This window comes from Moschus berezovskii, chromosome 8 (genome assembly GCF_049115385.1).
Source record: "Moschus berezovskii isolate FMDL1 chromosome 8, NW_MosBer_1.0, whole genome shotgun sequence".
Classification (NCBI taxonomy): Eukaryota; Metazoa; Chordata; class Mammalia; order Artiodactyla; family Moschidae; genus Moschus; species Moschus berezovskii.
This window is the reverse complement of record NC_142467.1, coordinates 103,286,133-103,298,123: the sequence shown is the minus strand read 5'-3', so window position 1 is coordinate 103,298,123 and position 11,991 is coordinate 103,286,133.

The following is an 11,991-nucleotide window of genomic DNA, read 5'->3' as shown; positions in this document are numbered from 1 at the left end:
TTGCATTGCTCAAAGCCTGAGAATCAGTAATTGTGACACTTTCCTCAGTGTGGAATAAAATTTGCTCCTTCTACTTATTTCTTTGGATATCCATTGTTATAAAAATTCAACTTTTCTATACAACCTCAGTTACTCACTTTATTAAACTTTCTTTTTATTCTATCATTTAGGTATTTTTTATTTTATTGGAGGTTAATTACTTTACAATATTATAGTGGTTGCCTTTGCCATACACTGACATGAATCCAACCCAGATGTACATGTGTTCCCCCTCCTGGACCCCCTCTCCCACCACCCTCCTCACCATATCCCCGCTCTGGGTCATCCCCATGCACCAGTCCTGAGCATTCTGTATCATGCATCGAACCTGGACTGGCGATTCGTTTCACATATGATAATATACATGCTTCAATGCCATTTTCTCAAATCATCCCACCCTCACCCTCTCCCACAAAGTCCCAAAGACTGTTCTATATACCTGTGTCTCTTTTGCTGTCTCATATACAGGGTTAAGGTTACCCTCTTTCTAAATTCCATATATATGCATTAGTATACTGTATTGATGTTTTTCTTTCGGGCTTACTTAATTCTGCATAATAGGCTCCAGTTTCATCCACCTCATTAGAACTGATTCAAGTGTATTCTTTTTAATGGCTGAGTAATACTCCATTGTGTATATGTACCAAAGCTTTCTTATCCATTCATCTGCAGATGAACATCTAGGTTGCTTCCAAATTCTGGCTATTATAAACAGTGCTGCGATGAACATTGGAGTACATGTGTCTCTTTCAGTTCTGGTTTCCTCAGTTTGTATGGCCAGGAGTGCGATTGCTGAATCATATGGCAGTTCTATTTCCAGTTTTTAAAGGAATCTCCACACTGTTTTCCATAGTGGCTGTACTAGTTTGCATTCCCACCAACAGTGTAAGAGGGTTCCCTTTTCTCCACACCCTCTTCAGCATTTATTGCATGTAGTCTTTTGGATAGCAACCATTCTGACTGGTGATGGAGAAAAGACAGTCTCTTTAACAAGTGGTGCTGGGAAAATTGGTCAGCCACTTGTAAAAGAATAAAACTAGAACACTTCCTAATACCATACACAAAAATAAACTCAAAATGGATTAAAGATCTAAATGTAAGACCAGAAACTATAACACTCCTAGAGGAGAACATAGGCAAAACACTCTCTGACATAAATCACAGCAGGATCCTCCATGGCCCACCTCCCAGAATATTGGATATAAAAGCAAAAATAAACAAATGGGACCTAATTAAAATTAGAAGCTTCTGCACAGCATAGGTATTTTTTTTTAAGTTGTGCTTTTTACTTCAAAATTTTCCAAAGTTTAGATATGAAATATTTGGACATTTCTATTTTTTATGGAGTGATATGAGGAATAATATTTTCTTAAATGACAAATGTCATCCCGAGTAATTTTTCCTTGCTTTCTGGAAAAATATTGTCATGAGATATATTACTCATGTAAAAAAGTGTACATGTGAAATTCAATGCAATTTATGTAATTTTATAAAAGGGTTGACTGAATCAGAGGGTGTGGAGCTATGGATAAGGAGAGTTGATTACAATGTTACAGGCAGATTTTCAATTACACCTCTGCAGCCAGAGAAAGCCCCACAAACTCTGCATTATTCAAAGGTCAAATCTTTCTATATGTATAGTATGCATATATACCTCATGATCAAAGATGACTCATGAGAGAGCTTGACCACCTATCCAGTCATGTGGTTCAAGTCACAGTTTGTGCAAACGTGTTTTCCAATATCCTGCTTACCTGGAAGGAAACTGCAATGGAATAACTTTTTAATATAATTACCTGTAATACAATTAAAAAAGAGAGTAATGAATGCTATCTTTAAAGATCAGAATAAATGCACAGAATGAGATTATTGGAGTTGATCTCAGTTCTTTACCATTTCTTATTTTATTCAGTTACTTGTTGCTGCATAACCACTCATCCTAACAGTAGCTGTTCTAATATGATGTCTTTATTATCAAATGAGATTTAATATTAAGGAGTTGTTCTGATCTCTGCTGGGTTTCTCATGAGTTTATGTTTCTCAGTTATTCTATATGTTGGAACTCCAAAGCTCATCCATGAGGTTGTATGGAGCCATGTAGCAACTCTTTCTTCACTAACATATGTAGTCTACTCCATTTATTTGTGTATTTTAATCTTATGCCTATGCATGTGTCCTCAGTGGTGTCTGATCTTTGTGACTCCAAGGACTGTAGCTCACCAGGCTCCTCTGTCCATGGGATTCTCCAGGCAAGAATACTGGAGTGGGTTGCCATTTCCCCTTCTGGGGATTTTCTTGACCCTGGGATGGAACCTGCATCTCCTGCATTGGCAGGTGGATTCTTAACCACTGAGCCACCTGGGAAGCCCCAATTTTAATCTTATAGCTTGTGGGGAAAAGTCTATCATTGGTGACATCAGTATTATGGTGGCAGAAGTCACTCCCTTTGTGTCTCCCCTTCAATCTACAACTCGTAGATAACATCATGCATAATAAAGTTTTTCTACCCAACACACCAGGACACCAGAGATACACACAGTTGTACATCTGAAGGTGAGTGGATTTTTCATATAGAGGAGGTGGAACCATAGGAAGAGCAGAGGCAGTGATGCTGATCCCAGCCCCATGGCTGAGGCAACTGAGCCCGTAGCCCCAGAGCAGCTGGTAGTACCACTGGAGGTGGTGCACGTAACCCTGGCCTCCTGGATGCAGCGACACCTGCAGCCACAAGGAACCAGGCATCAGTGGTGGTGGGGCCCTCAAGCAAGGTCACCCTGGATGTGGCAAGAGCACCTACGACTCTGGGACAGCCCCCCAGCAAAGATGCCAACCACATCAGGGGCACTGACATCACCAGGTCACCAGTGATGCTGGGGGCACAAACAGTGATGCCAAGGACAATGACAACGCCTCTGGAAGAGGCCATGGAATGCAAGAAATGTAGTTCCTCAAATATAGCCAGAAGAAGCTCATGTGAAAGAAACCAAAAACTTGTGCCACAACGTCACTTAATTGAAAAACATAGAAGAGCCTCTGTTAGCAATCTGTTGAACTGTTAGAATCAAAGTATGAAAGGCTTTACCTACATAAACACTGTTTGCTCCTTCAAATGCACAGACAGAGGAGCAACCCACTGAGCACCATGAAAAGCCACAGTAACATGGAATCACAAAAAGGAAATGAAAATTTTCCATGAACTAATTAAATGTCATGAAAGATTATGATCAAGCAAGTGGAGAACTCAAAATAGTGTCATGAAGAAGCTCAACAAGCTACAAGAAAACTCACAAAGACACTTCAGTTAGATGAGGAATAAAAATAATGACCATAAGGAACAGTTTCCAAAATGATGAAAGCTCTTGAACATAAGTAAAAAGAAATTCTGGTGCTGAAGAACCCAGTAAATGTGATGAAAGATGAATTGCAAAGCACTGGAAGGGAGACCATATGGAGTGGAGAGATAGTGAGTTCAAATGATTCAGGTAGATGTGAGGACAGAACTAAGATTTTTTTTTTTTCCTTTTAATTAAGCTATTCTCTGAGAAACTTCTGACTCTACCAGTACAGGTAAGAAGGATACAGGGTGTCTCAAAAGCAGAAGAGAGGGAGAAAGGATCAGAGAGTTTATGTGTAGAAATAACAGATGAGAGTTTTCCAAGTCTGGGAAGGAACCGAATGCACACATCCACAGAGGTATTATAATAGGACACATAACTGTTTCAATGCAAAAGACCTTCTCCAACACACATATGAAAACTGTCAAAAGTCAATGGAAGAAAAGACTTCCCTGGTGGTGCAGTAAACAAGAATCTGCCTGCCAAAGTGGGAACAGGCCCTGGGTTTGATGCCTGGCCTGGAAAGATTCCACACGCCACAGAGCCACTGAGCCGGGGCACCACAACTACTGAGCCTGTCCTGTAGAGCCTGTGCTCTGCAGCAAGAGAGGTCACCGCGGTGAAGTGTAGCGCCCCCCACCTCTGCAGCCAGAGAAAGCCCCACAAAGCAAGGAAGACTCAGTGCAGTCAGAAATAAAAACAAAAAAAAAGTAAATAAATAATTTTTAAAAATCAGTGAAAGAATACAGTTTTTATATACTAATATATATATATATATATAATTTTGCTGTACACCTGGAACTAATATACCTTTGTAAATCAATTACATTTCTATAAAAGTTATTAAAAAGAAAGAATATTAAAGGTATCCAGAAAAAATGTAAGCACCCTGCAAAGATACCCACATTGAGTTATCAACAAATTTCTTAGCACAGACTCCACAGTCCAAGAGAGAATGAAATATCATTCTCAAACTATTGTGATATAAAAACTGCTAGCCTAGAATCCTCCATCCAGCAATGGTATTCTTCGGATATGAAGAAGAAACAAAGGCTCTCCCAGATAAAGAACAGCTAAGGGAGTTGAGCACCCAGAACTGTCTGATAAGCACGTTGAAGTGTTCTCTTCTACTTGAAATGAGAAGGCAAAAGTACCCAAAAGATCAAGTTGATAGGCAGAAACAGAAAACTTAAACTATATATCAGACTACGTCAACTCAATTAAAAAAAAAAAAAAGCAACCATATTAAAAATGGGTAGAGGAGGCTCATAGGCATTTTCTCCCAAGGAAGACATACAAATGGCCAACAGACCCATGAAAAGAGGCTTAACATCATTAATCTTCAAAGAAATAGAAACCAAAATCACAATAAGGTACACCTTCCACAGTCAGAATGGCTATTACAAAAGAGAAAAAAATCAACAAGTTGCTGAGGGCCACATGCGACCAGGAAATGATACACAAATTTCAAAATTTCTTCTTCTGCAATTAGCAGAGAAACCAGAACTGCAGCACTTTATATTGGCACATTTTCTCTCCATGTACCAGATCACTGTGCTTAGAAACCTTCTTATTATCCTGGCCACCATCTCTGACTCCCACCTCCACACACCCATGTAATTCTTTTCCAATCTGTTCTTTGAAGATATGTATCACATTCACCACCATCCCAAAGAAGGCAAGCCATAACCTATGAATATAATTTTACCTTCTCTTTGTAGATTTGGGCAGCATTGTACTGACCACAAAGACCTATGACCACTTCATGGCCATCTGTGAAACTTCGCACTATCCTGTCACTGTGAACACTGCTCCCCTGCCCCCGACATACACACACTTTGTGAATTGCTGGTTCTGGTGTTTGGTTCATGAGTGCCCTACATTCTTTGTTACAAAGATTAACAGTTTTGCAACTGTCCTTCTGTACCTTCTTGGAATTCTGTACTTTTCCTGTAAAAGCAAATAAGAGGTCCAACTAGTCAATTGTGACACCTTTCTTAATGACATGATGATGTCATTTGAAACTGTTATATTCCAGGTTGGTAATGGACTGGATCCAAATTGGGAAAGGAGTACATCAAAGCTGTATATTGTCACTCTGCCTATTTAACTTATATGCAGAGTACATCATGAGAAATGCTGGGTTGGATGAAACAAGCTGGAATCAAGACTGCCAGGAGAAATAGCAATAACCTCAGATATCTAGATGTCACCACCCTTTTGGCAGAAAGTGAAGAGGAACTAAAGAGCCTCTTGATGAAAGTGAAAGAGGAGAGTGAAAAAGCATTTTTAAAACTCAACATTCAAACAACTCATGGCATCTGGTCCCATCAACTCAAGGGAAAGAGATAGGGAAACAACAGAAACAGTGAGAGACTTTCTTTTCTTAGGCTTCAAAATCACTGCAGATGGTGACTACAGTCACGAAATTAAAAGACACTTGCTCTTTGGAAGAAAAGTTTTGACAAACCTAGACAGTGTATTAAAAAGCAGGGTCTTTGCTGAAAAAGTCCATCTAGTCAAAGCTATGATTTTTCTAGTAGTCGTGTATAGATGTTAGAGTTGGAACATAAAGAAGTCTGTTCACCAAAGAATTGATACTTCTGAACCGCGGTGTTGGAGAACTCTTGAGAGTCCCTTGGACTGCAAGGAGATCAAACGAATCAATTTTAAAGGGAACCAATCCTGAATATTCACTAGAAGTACTGATGTTGAAGCTCAAGCTCCAATATTTTGGCCACCTGATGCAAAGAACTGACTTGTTATAATAGACCCTGATGCTGGGAAAGATTGAAGGCAGGAGGAGAAGGGGGCAACAGAGGATGAGATAGTTGGATGGCATCACCGACTCGACGGACGTGAGTTTGAGCAAGCTCCAGGATACGGTGAGGGACAGGGAAGCCTGGCGTGCTGCACTCTATGGGTCACAAAGAGTCAGATACAACTGAGTGACTGAACAACAAATGTCTTACCTGGGATCCTTTACCCTAAGATAGTTTTCTCTCTATCTGGAATACCATCCGATTGGGGGAAGTACAAAGTGCTTTCCACCTGTGCATCTCACCTCTCACCTGTATCCTTGTTTCATTGGATGGGCTTTGAGTGCACCTAGCCCTGTGGCTACTCACGCCCTTCTGCTCAGAGTCAAGTGCAATCACCTTAGTGATGTACACTGTGATCACACTCATGCTGAGCCCCTTCATCTCTAGCCTAAGGTACGAAGACATACACAGGATTCTGAAATGATTATTTGGAGTGGCAAGCATCAAAGGACCACCAGTGGGAGTGTTAGAAAAAGTTCCCTTCTTTTCAGGATGTAAAAAATTTGAACTAGAATCTGATATTCTGGCTCAAATGATCAGAAACACAGCCTCTGGACCACTAGAGACCTGAGGAATCCGAATCTGCATTTGAACCTCAGACCTTGGTGATTTGTATGAACAGTGAATTTATAGATATTCTGGTCTAGAATAGGATTTCTCACATTCTTAGGCTGTCTTGGGCAGGAGAATTGTTTGTATTGGGTGCTGTTCTGTGGTTTATAGGAGATTAGTTGCATCCCTTCAGATATTGCCAAGTATCTCCAGTGTCAAAATCATGTCTGGTTGAGAATCACTGGGCCAGAGTTCCAGAACTAAGAGACCTCAATCCAGATTCCAGCTGTTACTTGCTTTGTACTTTTAAGTAGAACAATAAATCCTTCTGAGTTCCAATCGGACCACAGAGAATGGAATTCATAAAAGTGCTACCTCAAAAAATGCATTATTTAAAAAATTAAATTTGACAATCATTATAACATGCTAACACAGTTTAATGGTCACGTGTTAGTCACTCAGTTGTGTCCAACTGCTTGCGTCCCCATGCACTGTAGTCTGCCAGGCTCTTCCTTCCATTGGATACTCCAGGGAAGAATTGTGGAGTGGGTTGCTATTTCCTTCTGCAGGGAATCTTCCCAACCCAGGGATCAAACCTGCATCTCTAACATCTCCTGAATTGGCAGGCATATTCTTTACCACTGAGCTACCTGGGAAGCCTGGTTTATGGTCATATTAATATAATATCAGGCTTCTCTGATAATTCAGTTAGTAAAGAATCAGGCTGCAACACAGGAGACCCTGGTTCAATTCTGTGTTGGGAATATCCGTTGGATAAAGGATAGGCTACCTGTAAGATCGCGGAAACGGGCATCTCAAGCTGTAAGGAAATAACCCAGACACCAACGGAAAGTAACAGGCTTTATTTGGCAGTGCGCTCCCAGGCAGAACCCACTGACCGCAAGAATGGCCACGAGGAGTTCTGCCCCCAAACAAAGGCAGGGAGCGATTTTTATGCCTTTGGGGCAGGAAGTGGTATCATATAACCTGGACAGGCCTAAGATAAGATGAAGCTCGGGAATGCGAGATTGTGAGTGGTCAGCTAGACCGGGTTGGTCACTCTGGAGGTCAGGAAGGGGGGGATAGATCTTGGCAGAGGGTTATTACGTCAGAAATTCCTCAGCGGTTTGGCGGGACTTTTTCCCTCTGGCGGGGGATGGAGAAGGGAAGAAGGAGACGAGATAGCCACCGGGAAGGGGAAGCCAATAAGGCCACCAGGGTCCGACTTTACACTACCCACTCCAGTATTCCTGGGCATCCCTTGTGACTCAGCTGGTAAATCTTCTGCCTGCAATGCAGGAGACCTGTGTTTGATCCCTGGGTTGGAAAGATCCCCTGGAGAAGGAAATGGCTACCCACTCCAGTATTCTAGACTGGAGAATTCCGTGGACTGTATAGTCCTTGTGGGGCAAAGGGTCCGACACGACTGAGCGATTTTCACTTATCATAGCAACATATAAATATTTTTCTTATAGTTGCAAACATTTTATAATGAGAGACTAAAGGCAGCTGTTGACTTCTGATATAACTGAGAAACTTGTAATTGGCTTGGAAAAACCAGCATGAATCCAGGGAATATAATACCCACAACTTTATGCTGAAGGAACAATGTTGTTCCCAGTTCTGAAGAGGGAAATAGTAGTTTTAAAGATTTCAGTAGGTTTTTTATTTTCCTCTACCACAAATTAAAGCTTTGAAGACCCAAGGGACCTCTTCAAGACAAATCTTCAGTGTTATAGTTTAAAGAAAAATTAGATCTCAGAGATGTGATGAGGTTCTTGGAGCCTTAGTGCTTTGAAAGCAGGAGAATTAAAGGGGAAGGAATGATAAAAACGGAATCACCCAACTTGTAATGCAATCATCTAGTAATAGAGAATCAACAGAAAAATAATTGCATTGTGTCCAACCCAGGAGGGAAATCATGTACTTGGAGGCTGGAGTAACAAAAGGAAAATATGCCTAATTAGCTGACATGTGTGCATGCTTGCTAAGTCCCTTCAGTCCTGTCCAACTCTTTGTGACCCATTGACTGTAGCCCTCTGGGAAACTCTGTCCATGGGATTCTCCAGGCAAGAACACTGGAGTGGGTTGCCATGCAGTCCTCCAGAAGATTTTTCTGACCCAGGGATCAAGCCCCCATCTCTTGCGACTCCTGCATTTTAAGTGGATTCTTTATCACTGAGCCACCGGAGAAGCCCTGTGAGCTGACACAAGAAGCTGTAAATACCTCCTCTGCTGCAGCCCCTCAGCCTGTGCTGCTTTGGTTGGTGAGGACATAGTTCTTTATTTAGATTCCTGAATCTGTCTGGGAGCCAGTGCTTGATTTTATCCTTTCCTGTTGTCTTGTTTAGGTACAAAAATTCGGTCTGCATCATTAATCGTTTGGAACTTGGACTTCTACAGCGAAAGCCTTCCCTCTCAATCTGCAGGCAGGTGAGAGCTCCGCACACATTTCAGGAGAGGGTCAGAGAGGACGGAAGCCAGAAGCATGTACCTGAGGTCACCTCAAGATCAATCTAGCATATCCAGAGGCCAGAAGTCACTGTGGCTTTCCCAGCTTTCTTAAGATTAGTGTATCTATTTAGGCCTAAAAATAAGGTGAACCCTTCACTCGTCAATATTGACAAATGGTAATAGAGAAAGTTCAGTTTGAAGGAATGGTGGTGGTGGTTTAGTTGCTAAACCCTTTTGCGACCCCATGGACTGTAGCCCACTCACCTCCTCTGTCCATGGAATTTCCCAGGCAAATACTGGAGTGGGTGTCAATTTCATTCTCCAGGGGATCTTCCTGTCCAAAGGATTGAACTTTGGCCTCCTGGATTGCAGGCGGATTCTTTACAAATGAGCCACTAAGGAAGCCCCATTAGAAGGAATGGGAGGCATAAAAGGCTTCCAGTAAAAGTAGACAATAATTCTACTAATCTTATTTATGAACTGAAGTAAACAAATAGGAAAACTCCTCAAGAGAAAGAAGTATTCTGCTTCTTCATAAAAAATATCTCCAACTTTTGTTGTTTTTCATTTATTTCTGATTTTGAATTAGTAGTTTATATTCCATTTGCTTATTCTCTTGGGATATTTAAACTGAAGATATATCACATCATGAATATATCCCTGTTTATGTCCTTGGAAAAATATATTTTTCCTTATTATTTTTTTTTCTGGGCATCAGTGAGATGCCACTGGAGTTGAAATATTGAAGAAGCAAGGAAAATTTTCTTTGTTGCATTGTCTCAGGGGTCATTTGAGCTTATTGGAGATTTTCCATCTTAATTTGCGTATGTCCATTTCTTTTCTCTTTCTGTCTCTCTCTCTCTCATGCTTTGCATTCTCCTTTAAATACCAAGAAGAAATTGGCCTTACCAACGCTGAACCCCAAATTTATTGTTCTATAAAAGGCTTATAAACTGGAATCTGGTGGTGGGATGGGGAGGGAAATAGGAGGGAAGTTCAGAAGGGAGGGAATTTATGTATGCCTATGGCTGATTCATGCTGAAGTTTGACAGAAAACAAGAAAATTCTGTAAAGCTATTACCCTCCAATTAAAAAAGACATAAATTAAAAAAAAATCCTGGAACTTCTGGGTAAAAGTTATACATTCTTTTGGAGAGTAATAATTTGATCTGACCAGCTTGATGTGTAACCGTTCACGGCCTAACGAAGGTGAATCTGGGTGACCAGTTTATGATAGTAACACAAGCCAGAAACATCGTGTGCATGTGTGTGTGTGTGTGTTTCCTTGTGCCTTGTGAAGAGAGACCGGTTCTTAAAACAGAGGCATCTGTACTCATATGTATAGAGGTCAGAAGTTGGTCAATGATGTAACTAAGTTGGGAAACTGACATAATTCACAGGATGGTTTTAAACTAAATTCATAAAGTGCGAGGAACCACATTAAAGGAGGGATTCTCTATGTGCTGAAGGTTCAGCTGTAGCAGGGAGGCCACCTTGTTCCTCAGCATCCTTGACACCACCTCTAATCACTTCCCCTCCTACTTATTCCTTCGCCCCACTGGCTTCCTTGTTTGCAGTTGAACATGTGGAACAAGTATCTCTGTCTAGTCCTTAGCTGTGGCAGATGCATCTGCCAGACACACACATCTTCTGACGTCACAAAGGCTTCTTCTCTCTTTCTTCAGGAATCTTCAAACATCACCTAGCTTGAAGCTCTTCCCTGAACACTCAGGACAAAATAACACCTCTTGCCACTCTCTCCTTTATACCTGGGTTTGTTTTCTTCATAGCACGTGTGACATTCTGACATATTCTATCATATTTTATTTGAATATCGTTATTCACCGTACTTGCATTGTGAGAGGTTTATTTTTCAGCACTTTCTACTGGGTTAGTAGTAAATATGCATTTCTCAGATAAATGAAGAAATACCTCATTAGAGCTCTAGAATATATGAGCTCTTTGCCAATGTGATGAGAATGGGACAAAAATTCTTTGTCGGAGAGGAAATGGAGTATACTTTGGAAGAGAACTTTTCTATAAAGAAGACATACAGATGACTAACAAACACATGAAAAAATGTTCAACATCCTTCATAATCAGAGAAATGCAAATCAAAACCACAATGAGATACCATTTCACACCAGTCAGAATGGCTGCTATCCAAAGGTCTACATGCAATAAATGCTGGAGAGGGTGTGGAGAAAAGGGAACCCTCTTACACTGTTGGTGGGAATGCAGACTAGTACAACCACTATGGAGAACAGTGTGGAGATTCCTTAAAAAACTGGAAATAGAACTGCCATACGACCCAGTAATCACACTCCTGGGCATACACACCAAGGAAACCAGAACTGAAAGAGACACATGTACCCCAGTGTTCATCGCAGCACTGTTTATAATAGCGAGGATGTGGAAGCAACCTAGAGGTCCATCTGCAGATGAATGGATAAGAATGCGGTGGTACATATACACAATGGAGTATTACTCAGCCATTAAAAAGAATACATTTGAATCAGTTCTAATGAGGTGGATGAAACTGGAGTCTATTATACAGAGTGAAGTAAGCCAGAAAGAAAAACACCAATACAGTACACTAACACATATATATGGAATTTAGAAACATGGTAATGATAACCCTATATACGAGACAGCAAAAGAGACATAGGTGTATAGAATAGTCTTTGGGACTCTGTGGGAGAGGGCAAGGGTGGGATGATTTGGGAGAATGGCATTGAAACATGTACGTTATCATATGTGAAACGAATCACCAGTCCAGGTTTGACACA